Source organism: Giraffa tippelskirchi, chromosome 5 (assembly GCF_054371585.1).
Source record: "Giraffa tippelskirchi isolate mGirTip1 chromosome 5, T2T-mGirTip1v1.2.pri, whole genome shotgun sequence".
NCBI lineage: Eukaryota > Metazoa > Chordata > Mammalia > Artiodactyla > Giraffidae > Giraffa > Giraffa tippelskirchi.
Genome location: NC_137279.1, coordinates 20,034,022 through 20,052,289, shown reverse-complemented (window position 1 = coordinate 20,052,289; position 18,268 = coordinate 20,034,022). Strand labels below are relative to the sequence as shown.

At 38.7% G+C, this 18,268-nt stretch overlaps 1 protein-coding gene and 1 non-coding gene across 17 annotated transcripts in view; one reads left to right on the top strand and one right to left on the bottom strand.

Moving 5' to 3' along the window:
- Positions 1-18,268, top strand: part of RALGPS2 (Ral GEF with PH domain and SH3 binding motif 2) — a 163,675-nt gene that overhangs the window by 21,361 nt on the left and 124,046 nt on the right. The window lies entirely within an intron of this gene.
- TRNAE-CUC (transfer RNA glutamic acid (anticodon CUC)) lies at positions 12,020-12,092 on the bottom strand. Its single transcript has one exon. It is a non-coding gene; the product is annotated as a tRNA-Glu (tRNA).

Sequence of the window (18,268 nt, the reverse complement as noted above, 5' to 3'; positions counted from 1 at the left end):
AAAAGCAAATTAAACCAAAGTAATTAGAAGAGAGGAAATGGTATAGACCAATGTGGAAATTAATGTATAGAAAACAGAAAAATAGTAGATAAAATCACTAAAATCCAAAACTGCTTCTTTGGGAATATCAGTAAAATGGATAAAGTTTTAACCAGACTTTCAGAGTTATCATCATTACAGATTCTACAGATAGTGAAAGGACAACGGGAAAGTATTATCGACAGCTTTATGTCTGTAAATTTTATAACAGGAAAAAGATTGTTCAAAGACATACTCAGGAGTAGACAACCTGAATGGCTGTGTATCTATTAGAAAAATTGAATTTGTCATTAAAATATTCCCGCCAAAAAACCATTCAGGCCCAGATGGTGAATTCTACTAACCATTTAAGAAATAAATTAAGTCAGTTCTGTACAAACACTTGAAAAAATTGCAGAGGAGGAAGTGCTTCCTAATTTTCTTTGTAAGGCCAGCATAACCCTTATACTTAAACAAGATATAGACTTTATGAGAAAAGACGCCTGCACAAAAATATTCCACGTGCAAAGGTTCTAAACAAATTATAGGAAACTGAATGCAATATTATATTTAAAAAAAAAAATAGAATGACCAAGTGGAGTAATTATTCAGGAATGCAAGGTTGGTTTAACATTTAAAAAGCAGTAAATATAATTCACTCTATGAACCAACTAAAAAAGAAAAACCATGTAATCATCTCTATAAATGCAAAAATAAAAACATTTAATAGTCTTACCTCCATTCCAGATAATACCTGAGCACAGTAAGATTAGAAAGGAACTTCTTCAACCCAATAAAGAGCATATCCCGCCCCACCAAAACTACAGATAATGTAGTTTTAATGATGGAAAACCAAATGATTTCTCCCTGAGACCAGAAACAAGATTGTCTACTCTCACCACTTCTGTTCCACAATGTACTGGAAATTCTAGACACTACAGTCAAGCAAGCAAAAAAGATAAAAGGCACCTAGAATGGAAAGGAAAAAGGAAAAGTATCTCTTTTTTCTTTTTTAAACTCAACTGTTCTAGAAAATCTGATGGAACCTATGAAACTACTGAAACTGCTAAGTTTCATAAAGTTATGGGATACAGGATCAATGTAGAAATATCAATTGCACTTCTTTATACTAGCAACAAATAGAAATTGAAATTTAATACAACCAATACCATTGACAATAGTAACATGTATGCAATACTGAAAACTACACAGCATTGCTGAGCAAAATTAAAGAACGTTTAGATAAGTGAGGAGACATTCTTTGTGCATGAGGTCAGAGACTCATTGTTGCTAAGGTGAAAGCTCTCCCCAGTTGAGCTGTCGATTCACTTCAAGCCCAGTCAGAATCTTAGCAGGCTTTTTCTGTAGAAATTGACAAGGTGATTCTGAAATTCAAGTAGAAATGGCCAGGACCCAGAATATCTAAAACAACTTTGAAAAAGAAGGACAAGATTGGAGAGCTAATACTACCTGATATCACAATTCATTGCAAAACTAAAGTAATCAGAAACAGTGTAGTATTGGTATAAAGATTGAGAAATAGATCAGTGGAATAGAAGAGTCCAGAAAAAAGTCCAATAAATATATGGACAACTGAATTTTAATGAAGTACAAAGGCAATCCATTGAAGAAAAGATAGGTCTGTTAAAAAAAAATGATGCTGGCTCAATTGGATATATATCTATATATAAGCAAATGAACTTCATCTATACCTTGCACTGTATACAAAAATTAAATCAAAATGAATCATAGACCTCAATGTAAAACCTGAAGTTAGAAAACATTGAGACAAAAACAGGACAAAATCTTTGTACCTTGATTTAGGTAAATGTTTCTTAAGTACAATACCAAAAGCACAGCCCATGAAACAACACATTGATGAATTGAACTCCATCAAATTAAAGTGTGTGCCCTTTGAAAGATACTAAGAGATGCTTAGTAAGCACCTGTGTGATTGAGTTGGTCCTTCGGTCCTCCTGGTGTCCTGACCTGGAACTGGGGGTCATGGGCTCCTGTCTCTTCAAGTCACAACTGTTTCAGTGGCCCTCTCTGGCCCTTATTTTTCTTACCTGTAACATGTATGGTTTGGACCACATGATTTCCAAGGTTCCTTCCAGCTCGGACACCTAACATGTCTGTGAAACAATTGACTTGCAAAGCAATATCTACCATTAAATGTGTTTTTAAAAATTAAAAAAAAATTTTTAATTCATTTGGCGCAGTGGTTCTTGAATGAGGCAGTTTTGTCCCCCAGGGGACATTTGGTTGTATCTGGAGATGTTTGATTGCCAAAACTAGTTAATGGCATCTAGTGGATAGAGACCACAGAGACTACCAAACAGCCTATGATGCATAGCCAAGTCTTCCTCACACAGAATTATCTAGTCCCAAATATCAGTAGTGCCAAGGTTAAGAAATCCTAGTATAGAGTATCTAAAATCTATTTAGCTGCTTATTATTTGAAACCTGTGTTATTACACATTCCTATGTTGAACATATTCTTGGTAAAACAAGTTGCTTAATAAAATCCTTTGGAGAACATTGTGTCTTAGATTCTGGGGAATGTTTTTGGATGATGTATTTAGGAGACTCTCATTTTTGAAATAATTTTTATATAAACTGTGAGGAGTTAGTTGATCAATTTGGATATGTTGAAGTTTGTGTTCTCATACCATTTAGAAAAAAAAAAGAAATATATATATATATATATATATATATATTTTGGAATTCCCTGGTGGTCCAGTGGTTAAGAATCCACCTTGCACTGCAGGGGACCTGGATTTGATCCCTGGTCGGGGAGTTAAGATCCCACCCACGTGCCACAGAGAAACTAAGCTCACTGGCCGCAACTGCCCATGCCCCACAACTGGAGAATCCATGTGCCAGAACAAAGATCCTACATGACACAACTAAGACCTGACACAGCCAAATAAATAAAAATTAAAAAAAGTTTTTAAAAAATCACCACCATCATACATGTAATTTCCCATCCTAGTCTAGTAGAGGCCACCAGTAGAGCTTAATTTTAGTGGATGGACTAAAATTTAGTTTTTGAAATAATCTGAAATTTACGTTTAAGATTCACTAATTACAAATGCCTACTTACCCACCTTTTTGCCAATATTCCACAGATAGGCCAAGACACGGGTTCTCAGAGTGGAGAATTTCATCAGTTTACATGGTGGTGCTTAGATCTTAGTATGTTTTGTTTTCTTGTTACTTAAAAAAAAAAAGAGAACCTAAGGGAGAGAGAAAATAGGTTTTAGTGGAAGAATGAAGAAAACGTACAGGGATTTGAATTGGGTTGAGAACATTGGCCCTTAATATGTTGCCTCATGAGGAGGAGTGGTATTTTTTCAAATAGAGGGATACTAGGAATTTTGCATATTCAAGTTTGATAAGTAGTTTGCTGCTAATACAAATATATCTACAGCTGCACCCAGAAGATTGATGTTACACATTTGAATTTGGTCCACGCACAGCCTTCTTCTACATGTTAATCCCACCTGTTGTACTGAAGGAGTACTTTCTGAGATAGAATCTACCCTTGTTTTTGTTCTAGGCCAGGAGTTAGCTGACTTTCCATCAAGGCCCCACATAGTAAATACTTGAGGCTTTTTTTTTGTAGGCCATACAGTCTGTGTTGTGTCTAAGGTCTGCCTTTGTAGCATAAAAGGAACCATAAACGGTACAGAAATGAATGAGTGTGGCTGTGTCCCAATAAAACGTAATTTACAAAAATAAGCCTGGGTCCAGCTTGTAGATCATAGTTTGCCAACCCCTGTTCTAAGCCATCAGCATTTTCTCTTTGGAGCATTTGGCATTTCTGGTTAGTTTCCCGGTGGTGGCTGGTTGCAGATGGAAGAAAGAGGTACCTTGACACTTGCAGCTGCTCTGCTGTATTGAATGGCTTTTCTTGATGATGGTGTGGGGTAAGTGGATGACAGGAGCTTTAACTGAGAAAGAGAGTTAAGTTAAAGAGTTAAAAGAAAGGCTTGGTTCCCTTCTCCATCACAACCCATATGCAGGTGGTCAACAGATTCTAGCAAGTTTACCTTTGAAAAGTCTCTGGAATTAGGTTGTGTGTGTGTGTGTGTGTGTGTTAATAGAAGTACTTATAACCTCTTGGCTGGAGCAGGGTAATACCTTCTTATCACTCTCTGCTTTGAAGGTTCTTTGCTCTAATCCACCAACCTCCACAGATGTTGCCAGCTACCTTTCTAAAATGAAAGTGTTACGGCACACATCTCTGCCTATAAAATTATACAGTGATTCCCAGTCATTCAGAATAGTGCTTCTTAACCACTTTATTTCTGAGTTCCTTTGAAAATCATTTGATAGCTGCAGATCCAGGAAAATGGTTGTGTGTATGTGTGTGTTTATCACACAATTTCCATACTTTGGGGAGCAGGGCATTTCATGGCCCTGGAGTTTAATTCATGATCTCAGTTAAGAAATCTTGATTTAGAGAATAAAGTGCACATTTCTTCCCAGACTGTTGTTAATGTTTCGTGATCTGCCTCCAGTCTGTCTTCATAGGTTATTGTTCATTTCCGTACACACACATGCACATACACACACACGTGTGCACTTTTTCTGCAACGCATTAACCAGCATTGTCCTGACACGCCAATTTCTTCCATTCTTCTGTCTTTGCACGTACTATTTCCTCTTGTCAGGAATGTCCTTACCATTTCCCTCCATCTGCCCAGTATTTGCTCGTTAAGGCTCATTTCAAATATCAGGTTCTCTGTGAAAGCCATCCTCACCTTTCCTCTTTGACAGACATAAGTAAATATGGAGGAATTGTAGTGACAGACTTGCAGAGAATCCTTCCCTTTGGAGGGGAGAGGTGGGATAAGGATGGAAGAAGGAAAATTCTAGGAGAGAGTTCTTTACTCGTGAGAGATTCCTCCTCTTAACCTCCGTGAGCCTCAGTTTCCTAAGTTGAATGTAAAAATATTTATCTCAGGGGGCTGTTAAATGAAGAATGTCCCAGTCCCTACAGCACCTCAGTCTTTATGCAGGAAATTCCCTTCCTCTGGTCATTGGGTGGCCCCAGGAACTTATGCAGGAACAAACATCTTCAGAGATCCAGTACTCTCGGTTCTTAATAAAATATCCGAATGGAAAACTAGGCTGTAAATCTAGTAATACAAGATTTCTTGAAATCCTTCTGCCAAAAGTGTGGTAAGGTGTGTGTTGTAAGCTACAAGTTGCTAGGCTAATATTTATGTTGTTACAGGCATTGCTGCTTTTAAAAGACCAGTGGGGTCTTTGCTATAAAAGTACGTGATGCTTTTTTTGGCTAGTCAGTTGCTGCTAGAATAGAGCTCCATCTTTCACAAATTAACGCTTGTGGTTTTCAGTGTTCCGTGAATGACTGGGAGCGTGTATGACCTGATAATTTGTAATTTTGTTGGGCACATATTTGGTCCTAGCCTGCCACTGGTAGGCACATTTGTTATTCTCTGTTTTTTTGTGTAGTAGCTTTTGTTGTGAGGACTGTTCATGCTGCAGGAGGCAACTGTAGTTCTGGTGACCAAAGAGAAGTAGAAGGCAGTACATCTAGAAAGAGGAATTTTGGGTAAATTGTAAGATTCTGTGGTGGCTTAATAAATTCATGATGTAAAAAAGTTTGCTTTGCAACTCCTGCAGCTGAATTCCAGAAAAATAAACGACCCAATCAAAAAATGGGCCAAAGAACTAAACAGACATTTCTCCAAAGAAGACATACAGATGGCTAACAAACACATGAAAAGATGCTCAACATCACTCATTATTAGAGAAATGCAAATCAAAACCACAATGAGGTATCATTTCACACCAGTCAGAATGGCTGCTATCCAAAAGTCTACAAGCAATAAATGCTGGAGAGGGTGTGGAGAAAAGGGAACCCTCTTACACTGTTGGTGGGAATGCAAACTAGTACAGCCACTATGGAGAACAGTGTGGAGATTCCTTAAAAAACTGGGAATAGAACTGCCATATGACCCAGCAATCCCACTGCTGGGCATATACACCGAGGAAACCAGAATTGAAAGAGACGCGTGTACCCCAGTGTTCATCGCAGCACTGTTTACAATAGCCAGGACATGGAAGCAACCTAGATGTCCATCAGCAGACGAATGGATAAGGAAGCTGTGGTACATATACACAATGGAATATTACTCAGCCATTAAAAAAATACATTTGAATTGGTTCTACTGAGATGGATGAAACTGGAGCCCATTATACAGAGTGAAGTAAGCCAGAAAGAAAAACACCAATACAGTATACTAATGCATATATATGGAATTTGAAAGATGGTAACGATAACCCTATATGCGAGACAGAATAAGAGACACAGATGCATAGAACAATTTTATGGACTCTGAGGGAGGAGGTGAGGGTGGGACGTTCTGGGAGAATAGCATTGAAACATGTATATTATCATATGTGAAACAGAACACCATTCCTTGTTCGATGCATGAGACAAGGGCTCAGGGCCGGGGCAATGGGATGACCCAGAGGGATGGGATGGGGAGGGAGGTGGGTGGGGGGTCCAGGAAGGGGAACACATGTAAACCCATGGCTGATTCATGTCAATGTATGGCAAAAACTATTACAATATTGTAAAGTAATTAGCCCGCAACTAAAATAAATAAATTTATTAAAAAAAAAAAATTAGTTATGCTTTAATGTGCTATATGCAATAGTAACATTCTCAAATTTGGGGATATTTCAAGATGTCTTGGGACAGATCGCTCCTAAACATTGAGGATCTGTTGTACTTGAAGTAATTACACAGGTACCCATTTGTTGAGGTTTATGAATTCAACAGGAATGTCTTTCTATCACTGTGTATGTGTATGTGTGTATATCTTCTGAATGAGACTTGTAAGATCCTGTAATTTAATAGTCCCATTTATAAGGACTGTCTTTTTATTGCCTCCAGATAAAGTCCAGGCTTTTTTTTTTTACTGTGGTAAACGTTGCCCTTTATATACCAGCTTCTCCAGACTCACTTCCTGATGCTTCCCATCCCTCTTTCTTACATTTTACCCTCTAATTATATTGTACTCCACTACTGACAGTTCCCTGAATGCCAGTGACAAAGGATTTCACTGTCCTTAGCCTTTGTACATGGTGTTTTCCTTTGTCATCGTGTTTACCTAATGAACTTCTATTAGAAGTGAAAAGACAGAAACCAGATATTTTACCCTCTACCACTCCCACATTTCCACAGGATTTAAACATCCAGTTAAGGATTAGTAGGAAGAGGGTAGTTTAGCATTGTAGAAAGCACCAAGGATTAGCAAATAGAAGGCTTATGTTTAAGAGCTACCTGTGCCTTTTAACTAATGATATGTGCTTGGCCAGATCACATGACCTCCCTCCCATTAGATTGTTGTCTAGCTGTAAAATCAGGAGATTGGAATAAAGCAGGGGGTTAGCAAACTCACCCACTCCTTCTTTTCTTTACTTTCATTTTTCTTCCCTCCCCTTTTTATTCTTGCACATTTGAAGGATACAGTGCTTTCACGTTGCTTTATAGTAAATTACTACAGCAGTGATTCTCCAAGGGAGTTGGAAGGATAAGGGCATTCCCTGGATTGAGAGGGGCAAATATTAAAATAAAGGAAGACCTGGAGCTTTGAAATGTACTCCACGTGGAGATCTCCAAAGTACCTTCTACCTCTTAAATAATGTTCATCTGTGTTATTCTTGGTAGTAGCATGAGGCAGAAATATTTGAGGGTTATGTAGCTTAGTTCCAGAACATTGTTCACGAGATGGTTTTTTGGCTCGGAGGTCGAAAGTGACACTAAATAAATGGCCACTAACGCCATCTGTTGGTGAAAAGAGTTATATTTATTATTAGAAATGTACCTTATTTGAAATTTTGCAAGTTGAAGATTTTTGGGACTTCCCTACTGGCTCAGTGGTAATGAATCTGCCTGTAGTACGGAGACATAAGAAATGCAGGTTCAATTCCTGGGTTGGGAAGATCCCTTGGAGGAGAAAATGGCAACCCACTCCAGTATTCTTGGACGGAGGAACCTGTTGGACTGCAGTCCATGGGGTCACAAAGAGTTGGACATGACTGATCACACATACACTATGATATGAAGATTTTCAGGTTAAGAAGGTTTTGTATAACTCAGGAGACCTTGTAGGATTCCCTCCACTTTTTACTTTGAAAGAATTTCAAACCAAAAAGAAAATTATGAGAGTAGTAAAGAGAACTCCTGTTTACCTTCTGTACAAATTCACCAGTTTTCAACATTTTGCCCTATTTACTCTGTAATTGATTTATTTCTCCCTCACACACACATACATGCTGTTTTATTGAAATATTTGAGATTAGTTTTCATACCTCATACCCTTTTACCTCTTTAATACTTCAGTTGTATTTCTTAACAACAAATTAATTTTTTTATATAACCACAATATAGCTATCGAATTCAGGAAACGGATACAGTACTTTTATCTACAGTCTGTACTCTCGTTTTGTGAATTGCCCCAATAGCATGTTTATAGCACTTACTGTCATCCAATATACCGGGTGTAGGTGTCACGTGTCTTTGAGTTTTCTTTCATTTGTAATGGTTCCTTAGATTTTCTCAGTGTTTCATACAGTGGCATTTTAAAAAGACTGCATCCATCTATAGAACATTCCTCAGTTTAGGTTTGTCCATTTCCTTGAGATTAGGTTCAGGTTATGGGTGAATTTAACTCAGATGACCATTATATCTACTACTGTGGGCAAGAATCCCTTGGAAGAAATGGAGTAGCCATCATAGTCAACAAAAGAGTCTGAAATGCAGTACTTGGATGCAATCTCAAAAATGACAGAATGATTTCTGTTCGTTTCCAAGCCAAACCATTCAGTATCACAGTAATCCAAGACTATGCCCTGACCAGTAATGCTGAAGAAGCTGAAGTTGAACGGTTCTATGAAGACCTACAAAACCTTCTAGAACTAACACCCAAAAAAGATGTCCTTTTCATTATAGGGAACTGGAATGAAACACCTGGAGTAACAAGCAAATTTGGCCTTGGAGTATAGAATGAAGCAGGTCAAAGGCTAATAGAGTTTTGCCAAGAGAACACCCTGGTCATAGCAAACACCCTCTTCCAGCAACACAAGAGAAGACTCTACACATGGACATCACCAGATGGTCAATACCGAAATCAGATTGATTATATTCTTTGCAGCCAAAGATGGAGAAGCTCTATTCAGTCAGCAAAAACAAGACCAGGAGCTGACTGTGGCTCAGATTATGAGCACATTATTGCCAAATTTAGACTTAAATTGAAGAAAGTAGGGATAACCACTAGACCATTCAGGTATGACCTATATCAAATCCCTTACAATTATACAGTGGAAGTGAGAAATAGATTCAAGGGATTTGATCTGATAGAGTGCCTGATGAACTATGGATGGAGGTTCATGACATTGTACAGGAGACAGGGATCAGGACCATCCCCAAGAAAAAGAAATGCAGAAAATCTAAATGGCTGTTTGAGGAGGCTTTACAAAAAGCTGTGAATAGAAGAGAAGCGAAAAGCAAAGGAGGTAAGGAAAGATATGCCCATTTGAATGCAGAGTTCCAAAGAATAGCAAGGAGAGATAAGAAAGCCTTCCTCAGTGATCAGTGCAAAGAAATAGAGGAAAACAATAGAATGGGAAAAACTAGAGATCTGTTCAACAAAATTAGAGATACCAAGGGAACATTTCATGCAAAGATGGGCTCGATAAAGGACAGAAACGGTATGGACCTGACAGAAGCAGAAGATATTAAGAAGAGGTGGCAAGAACACACAGAAGACCTGTACAAAAACGATCTTCACGACCCAGATAATCACAATGGTGTGATCACTCACCTAGAGCCAGACATCCTGGAATGTGAAGTCAAGTGTGCCTTAGGAAGCATCACTATGAACAAAGCTAGTGGAGATGATAGAATCCCAGTTGAGCTATTTCAAATCCTGAAAGATGATGCTGTGAAAGTGCTGCACTCAATATACCAGCAAATTTGGAAAACTCAGCAGTGGCCACAGGACTGGGAAAGGTCAGTTTTCATTCCAGTCCCAAAGAAAGGCAATGCCAAAGAATGCTCAAACTGCCGCACAGTTGCACTCATCTCACATGCTAGTAAAGTAATGCTCAAAATTCTCCAAACCTGGCTTCAACAATACGTGAACCATGAACATCCAGATGTTCAAGCTGGATTTAGTAAAGGCAGAGGAACCAGAGATCAAATTGCCAACATACGTTGTATCATCAAAAAAGCAAGAAAATTCCAGAAAAACATCTGCTTCTGCTTTATTGACTATGCCAAAGCCTTTTTGACTGTGTGGATCACAATAAACTGTGGAAAATTCTTCAAGAGATAGGAATACCAGATCACCTGACCTGCCTCTTGAGAAATCTGTATGCGGGTCAGGAAGCAACCGTTAGAACAGGACATGAAACAACAGACTGGTTCCAAATCGCAAAAGGAGTACGTCAAGGCTGCATATTGTCAGTCTGCTTATGTAACTTATATGCAGAGTACATCATGCAAAATTCTGGGCTGAATGAAGCACAAACTGGAATCAAGATTGCCAGAAAAAATATCAATAACCTCAGATATGCAGATGACACCACCCTTATGGCAGAAAGGGAAGAAGATCTAAAGAGCCTCTTGATGAAAGTGAAAGAGGAGAGTGAAAAAGTTGGCTTAAAGCTCAACATTCAGAAAACTAAGATCATGGCATCTGGTCCCATCACTTCATGGCAAATAGATGGGGAAACAGTGTTAGACTTTATTTTTTGGGGCTCCAAAATCACTGCAGATGGTGACTGCAGCCATGAAATTAAAAGACGCTTACTCCTTGGAAGAAAAGTTATGACCAACTTTGACAGAATATTAAAAAGCAAAGACATTACTTTGCCAACAAAGGTCCGTCTAGTCAAGGCTATGGTTTTTTCAGTAGTCATGTATGGATGTGAGAGTTGGACTATAAAAAAAGCTGAGTGCCGAAGAACTGGTCCTTTTGAACTGTGGTGTTGGAGAAGACTCTTGAAAGTCCCTTGAACTGCAAGGAGATCCAACCAGTCTATCCTAAAGGAGATCAGTCCTCAGTGTTCGCTGGAAGGACTGATGTTGAAGCTGAAACTCCAATCCTTTGGCCACCTGATGCAAAGAACTGACTCATTTGAAAAGACTCTGATGCTGGGAAAGATTGAAGGCAGGAGGAGAAGGGGACGACAGAGGATGAGATGGTTGGATGGCACCATCGACTCAATGGACATGCGTTTGGGTAAACTCTAGGAGTTGGTGATGGACAGGGAGGCCTGGCGTGCTGCAGTCCATGGCGTCACAAAGAGTCAGACATGACTGAGCGACTGAACTGAACTATGCAATCGCAGCTCGGATGCTCATAAGTGGTGTGTCCCAGAGTATCCCATCAGAGACACACAATGTCTGTCTGCTCCTCCGGTCAAGGCGTTGTCCAGTTTCATCATGGTATACTTGCTTAGTTTTTTCTTGCAGCTAATAAGCAGTCTGTGAGAAGACACTGGTTTTTTGTCTTGTTTTGTTTTTACTTTTCAAAAATTGAAGTCTTTGTAGGAAAGTTCAAAATATACCGGTAAGCCGAAGTTAGGAAAAACTTGATGTGTAAACCTGGAGACAGCCACATTTTAGTGTGTGTTGGTACAGTCTCTCTTCTATGCTGTAATGATAATGACAGCCGAAAGGGATTATACCTCAAATACCGTTTTGTCACATTGCTTTATTGATTTAGCGGTAAGTTGTGGACATTTCTCCATGTATCACTGAGTATTCTTTTGTTTTTTAGTGACTGCATAGTGTTCCATTGCCTATGGATTATTCTGTGATGTTCTGTCAGCCTCACATTTCAGGCATAAGAATCTCCCGAGTGTCCAGGCTGTTTAATTGTCCTCCTTTTTATTTATTCCTTTTTTAAAAAATCCTTTTGGCTGTGCCACACGGCTTGTGGGATCTTCGTTCCCCGACTGGGGATTGAACCCAGGCCCTCGGCTATGAGACCGCAGAGTCCTAACCACTGGACCACCAGGGAATTCCCTGCCCTCGTCTATAGACCTTTCTCTCTTGTGTCTTAAGTGAGGCACTGCTGTACTGTTGCCCCACCTGAAATCTTTGCTTGGACATAGAGTTCTGATGTCTGTCTTGCTCCTTCCACACTGACTCACCAGACTGTTTTTCTGTTCCACTGTTTGAATACTAACAGGCTGAGTTCCTTTCTCTAATCATTTCTAGGCCTACAGTGACACACTTTTGCCAAATACATACATATACTTCTGATTCAGTTGACTTGTTTTTATGCTTTATTTGCTAATATTGTGCAGTATGGTTGTTGTTTTTTTCCAAATAGCATATAGTCTTATGAGTTAAATGGACGTTTACGGGCTAGTCTTCTGAGTTGAGCCTCTGACCAAAATGCACACACACGCACCAAAACACAAAAACAGATGTTTGAGGGACAGTGTATCTTTTGGCTTGGAGCTTCCTTTCTGTTAATGGAATTTCTAGTTAACCTATATTTATATTTTGGGTGAAGTCATATAGAAGATCTCGGAGCTTTTTTTTTTTTTTTTTTAAATTATTTGGCTGCACTGGGTCTTAGTTGCTGCACACGGGATCTTCCATATTCCTTGCAGCACGCACGATCTTTAATTGCGGCATGTGGAATCTAGTTCCTTGAACAGGAATCAAACCTGTGGCCCCTGTATTGGGAGCGCAGAGTCTTAGCCACTGGACCACCAGGGAAATCCCCTCTCAGATCTCTTAAGTTTAGAATCTTATCTAAGATAAGATTGTCTTAAGATTCTTAAGATTATCTTTATGAACATTTTATGCTAGGGATTGAGTATAACCTTTAAAGGCATTACTTAATAGATTAATAGATTTTCCCCCTTTAATATCTAATTTGAAAGCCTCTCCTCCCCTACAAATGGTTAGTTTTAGGCCATTTAGGTACATAGAAATACAACTTTTCTATGCAGCTATGGGCCAGTTTGTAAATGGTTCATCCCAATATATGTACAATTTAGTAGAAAGGCAACAAAATTATACCTGAAAAACTTACATTGAGTCTTTAGATGGGGAGGTTTAAGCGGGCCAGTTTCTTTTAATCATTGCCTGTAATATATGCTTTAACCCTACTTTAGGCGGGCTATTAAAGTGGCAGTGTGCTAAGTGAAATAGTTTTCTGCTATCCCTACCTTCTTCCTTCTAATTTAAGATTTCAGCTTACTTTGTTTGAAAATCATCTTTCTCACACATCTTAAATATGTACCTAAAATATTTCCAAATAAAATACATGCCTGGAAAAAAACATGGAGATGTTTAAACTTAAACAATAATTTGGTAAGTGATCTAGTAAACAGTCTTGCTGGGAAACAGTTTATTAAGTTCTTTTGACAGGAGATTTCAAAATATGTAGATTAGTTTAAACACTGTCTTTTTTTTCCCCCCAACCTGGGTGGTGTGTGAAATTGCTAAACCTGTCTTTGTGGTTGGCTTACAGTGATTGAAGCTTCTCCAGCACATCTTGTTTTTCTTAAGTTTCAGGGTGTTCTTGTCCATGTGAATTACTATTGTTTGAAAATGCTTGTTATCCTTTGATTAAGAATTAAGTATAGCTTAGAATATTTTATCACTTATTCTGCACTACTAAGAATACATGGGATAATTTCAGTGGACTTTTGAATAAATTTATAAAATAATTTATAGCATTCATGTTTAATTTATACTTGAAAGTTAGTCAGCCAGCATGCAAAGTGTGTCTCTCTTAAGAGACCTCACATCATTAAATGCAGTGATTTAGTATTGCAGACTGTAGGTTTATCTCCTACTTGTGCTGAAAGATAACAGTTATTATTAACATGTTATACACTTAGCACTTCTAAGAAATGAATATTTTTTAAGTAAATTTTTTAATTGTTCAGTAAATTTCTTTTCCAGTGTACTTGTGTCTTAAAATATGCTTTCAAAATGGTTCATTTAGAGGCATAGTTTACCATTTTTTCTAATTCATTAATTATATTGTAATTTTCACATGCTTCTGGAATTTAAAAGAAGGGTTGTTTGGGATCTGCCTCTTCCTCTCCTTTTGTTTTTTTTGTGGGTTTTTTTTTGTGGGGGCTGCTTGTTTTTATGTTTATTTTGTTTTGTTTTAAGCCTATCACTGATGGATGGACTTTGAGCCTCTGTCTAAACATTAGCAAAGTTCCTTGCCCAATGCCTTACAGCTGACTGGCAAGTGCCCAAGCTAGAATTTGAGCCCAGGGTTTTCCAACTCCAGAATTTGTGTTCTTGCTGTTATACTCACCATTTCTACATGCACTGAGTTTTGCCTATTTGATTACATTTAATTCTTACAAAATCACTTTCAGGTACATTTTATTGTTTCTTATGACTATGCATGCGCACTCAGTCTTGTCCGACTCTTTGCAACCCGTAGACTGTAGCCCGCCAGGCTCCTCTGTCCATGAGATTATTCCAGCAAGAATACTAGATTGGGTTGCCATATCCTCCTCCAGGGGATCTTCCTGACCCAGGGATCAAACTTGTGTCTACTGCATCTCCTGCATTGCAGGCAGATTCTTTACCATTGAGCCACCTGGGAAGCCCATTGTCTCTTATTTATACACAAAGAAATCAAAGTTCAGAGATTACATAATTTACCCAACAGCACATACCTAGTTAAAGTTCTAGAATTAGTATTAATATCTTAATGGTTTTCCCACTGAACTACTCTCACTACCCCTCAGGGTGGGTGGAGGAGCCAGTGTTCACAAATTAATATGAATTTTGTTAGATTTTTTTTTCTCTTAAACATCATCTGAAATTGCCATTTTCACAGCATCAGGGATTCTGAATTAGAAACTGGTGATGGGGGTGAAGGTGATAGCAGTTAAGGGGTAGAGTGTGGTCATGGGCTTTTTCTAGGAGACTAGGCAAGGGTCCTGGAGAGCAGAGATTGGAGAAGCCTGGGTAGGAAAGGGGTCTGCACATCATTTCAGATGCTTTGCTGTTCTTAGCAGAAGGTAAGAGTGTGTTTTTTACTACTCACCTTCCGTAAAGCTCGGTGGCGTACCCCCGGCATGGTAATCCTTGAAATACTGGTTTTAGTTTCCTAAGGTCATTTCCCTACTCAGAAAACTTGAATAATTTCCTAACGCCTTTCCTTTCCAATCTAAATTCCTCCTTTTAACAGTTGAGACCATCTGCAGTCTGGTCCTGTCACTTCTTTGAACCTTTTCAGAATAACTCAGAAAGGTTGTCCCCACTGAGCAAGTCTCTCCACATCATACCTTCTCTCTGGGCCACCTTTGCTTTTAAATTTGCACCGTTGTTGGTGGTGTTTTACTTCCTCTTTCTCTTCAAACCCTTCAACCTGTCTTACTTGGTGAACCTAAAGATCATTTCCTCCTCTAGAAATCATGTGCCTCTTGAAGCTGAATCACTGTGTAATAAGTTGTAGTATTCCCTGATTTCTTCTGTTTCCCCTCTAGTCATATTATAAATCTGCTCAGAGGAAGAAAAAACTTTTAGATACTCATCTTTGAATCCCTCCTTCCCTCATTTTGTCCCGCTACCTTCCCTCTCCACTCCTTTGCCCTCTCTTTTTTACCTCCTCCCTCCCCACCTCAAGTTTTTGTTCTATCTGTCCATCAGTTTATCCATCTTTTCTGTCTTTTGTTTTTCTGTCCATCCATCCTGCTTTCCTTTTTCTTCTCGCTGCCTGTTCCTACTGTGTAAGCTTAGGCAAGTTACCTTTCTGCTCATCTCTAAAAATAGGGATAAAATGTAATAACTTTGTAGGATTTGTTTTGATCATTGAGTGCATTTTTAGTGGAAAAGTGCTTAGAGCAGGACCTACTGGATAGCAGGCACTCCATAAATGTTAGCTTTGATTTGTTATTGTTGCACTGTTTTGTATATGTATTTCAATATATAAAACAGAATGAGAGGATTGTCTATAAAAGTACTTTTTTTACATAAAGGCAGGTCATTATTTTAAAAAGATATTAAATAGAGGTTAATTTTAAACTTATAAACACATTGACAACAATCTAAAATCACTAATCACCTTAATCACAGTTAACATAAATATTTATATTTTGATCTTGACAGTGAGAACTTATTTTCGGAATTCCACATTGCCTGGATTGAAGGACTGTTACTTCCACAAATTTTGTTTCCTTCATCTGCTTTGGGTTCCAGGAGTGTCATTGGCTTGTGTACATATTTTATGTGAATATCTCGTCTTGAAGGTCTTGGACCTTGCTGGTACTGGAGCATGCCTAGGATAACAGATTTTCATTTCGTAGGCACCCTCCTCCAGCCACCATATTAAGCCCAGGCAAAGACATATAGGTACTTATCTTTCTGTGCCAGAATTTTTTTATAAACCATCTTATCACTGATTGAGTAGACTTATCAGTCTCTCTGGTTTTATTCTAGTTATAATTGTGTGTGATGGGGTAGAGAGGATAGTATGTGTGTCTCAGTCCTCATCTCTTGGTTGCTTTTTCTGTTCAACTGGTGTCAGAGTCCAAGCCCCCATCTCTTAAATATCCCTTGTCATCATTTTTTAGCCATGTTGCTAGAAATAGAAATATTCCTTTTTTAGAAAAAAGCTACGGCCACGCCAGCTCATCGTTGCTGTGCCTAGGCTTTTCTCTAGTTGTGGCGAGTGGGGGCTACTCTCTCTCTAGTTGTGGACGCGTGGGCTTCTCCTTGCGGTGGCTTCTCTTGTTATGGCGCACGGGCTTAGTTGCCCCACACCATGTGGAATCTTCCCAGACTGGGGATCGAACCCATGTCCCCTGCTTTGGCAGGCAGATTCTTAACCACTGGACCATCAGAGAAGTTCTGTATTCATTTAAATGTGTATATTAGTGTGTGCACTGATTATTTGATTGCCATTATGCCTGTATGTTTATTGTTAATTGGATATTTATTTAAAGTTATCATGTGAACAACTACTTTGTTCAATCATTCATTCATCTTTCACAGATAGATGCTTAAGTTAGGCAATTAAGGTCAGTATTACGTTTATGTGCCTGAGTGCAAAGATGAAAAATCATGGTTTTTCTGTTGTGTTTTGTTTTCAATATGGGTCCTTGACATCAAGAAGCTCAAAGTTCATTATGGAGAGATACATAAATCAGTGAGAAAATACAGCAATAGAATTTTGACAAAAGAGCAGTGGAAGCGTAAAGGAAAGAGACTAATGACCTCTTTGTGGGAGGCATTGGGGAGCTCATATAACCGTGGATGGATGTATATCATAACCTCTTTTTATTTCTTTCGTAATAACTTGAACTTGTTATAAGCAAATACCCAAAGATGATCTTGTTTTGTGCTATAGTAGAAATGATTTTAAGAGGCAACCACATTCTTTACTAAACTTCTCTTAAAAGAGCTCAATATCAGTCATATCAAAGACAAAATTGTCTTTTTTTGTTACTCATCAGTGTTTTTTGATGACTGTAATTATTGAAACAAAGTACTGGGGGATTTGGGACTAATCTCTGCTGCTGCTGCTAAGTTGCTTCAGTCGTGTCCGACTCAGTGCGACCCCATAGACGGCAGCCCACCAGGCTCCGCCGTCCCTGGGATTCTCCAGGCAAGAATACTGGAGTGGGTTGCCATTTCCTTCTCCAGTGCATGAAAGGGAAAAGTGAAAGTGAAGTCGCTCAGTCGTGTCTGACTCTTAGCGACCCCATGGACTGTAGCCTACCAGGCTCCTCCGTCCATAGGATTCTCCAGGCAAGAGTACTGGAGTGGGGTGCCATTGCCTTCTCCAGGACTAATCTCTAGTTTTCTTAAATAAAAAAACAAAAAAGACAGTGAAAGTTTAGCTGTCAGACATGCTGAAAGTGCTGTGATATACAGGCCATTTAAACCTTTTTGCCTTCCATGTAAAAATGAAGTGTTTGTCGCTCAGTTGTGTCCAACTCTTTGCGACCCCGTGGACTGTAGCCTGCCAGGCTCTTCTGTCCATGGGATTTTCCAGGCAAGAATACTGGAGTGGGTTGCCATGCCCTCCTCATTGTCATATAAAATGTGTCTTTAATATTTATTTAAAAATAAATTTTAAAGGAAAACAAGTGCTATGACAACTTATAAATATTGAGTTTCTATTACGGTGTTTTAATTTCACCATATTGCTTTTTTTTTCTTTTGAAATTTATATGATCATAATAAGATTTAGGTTCTGTG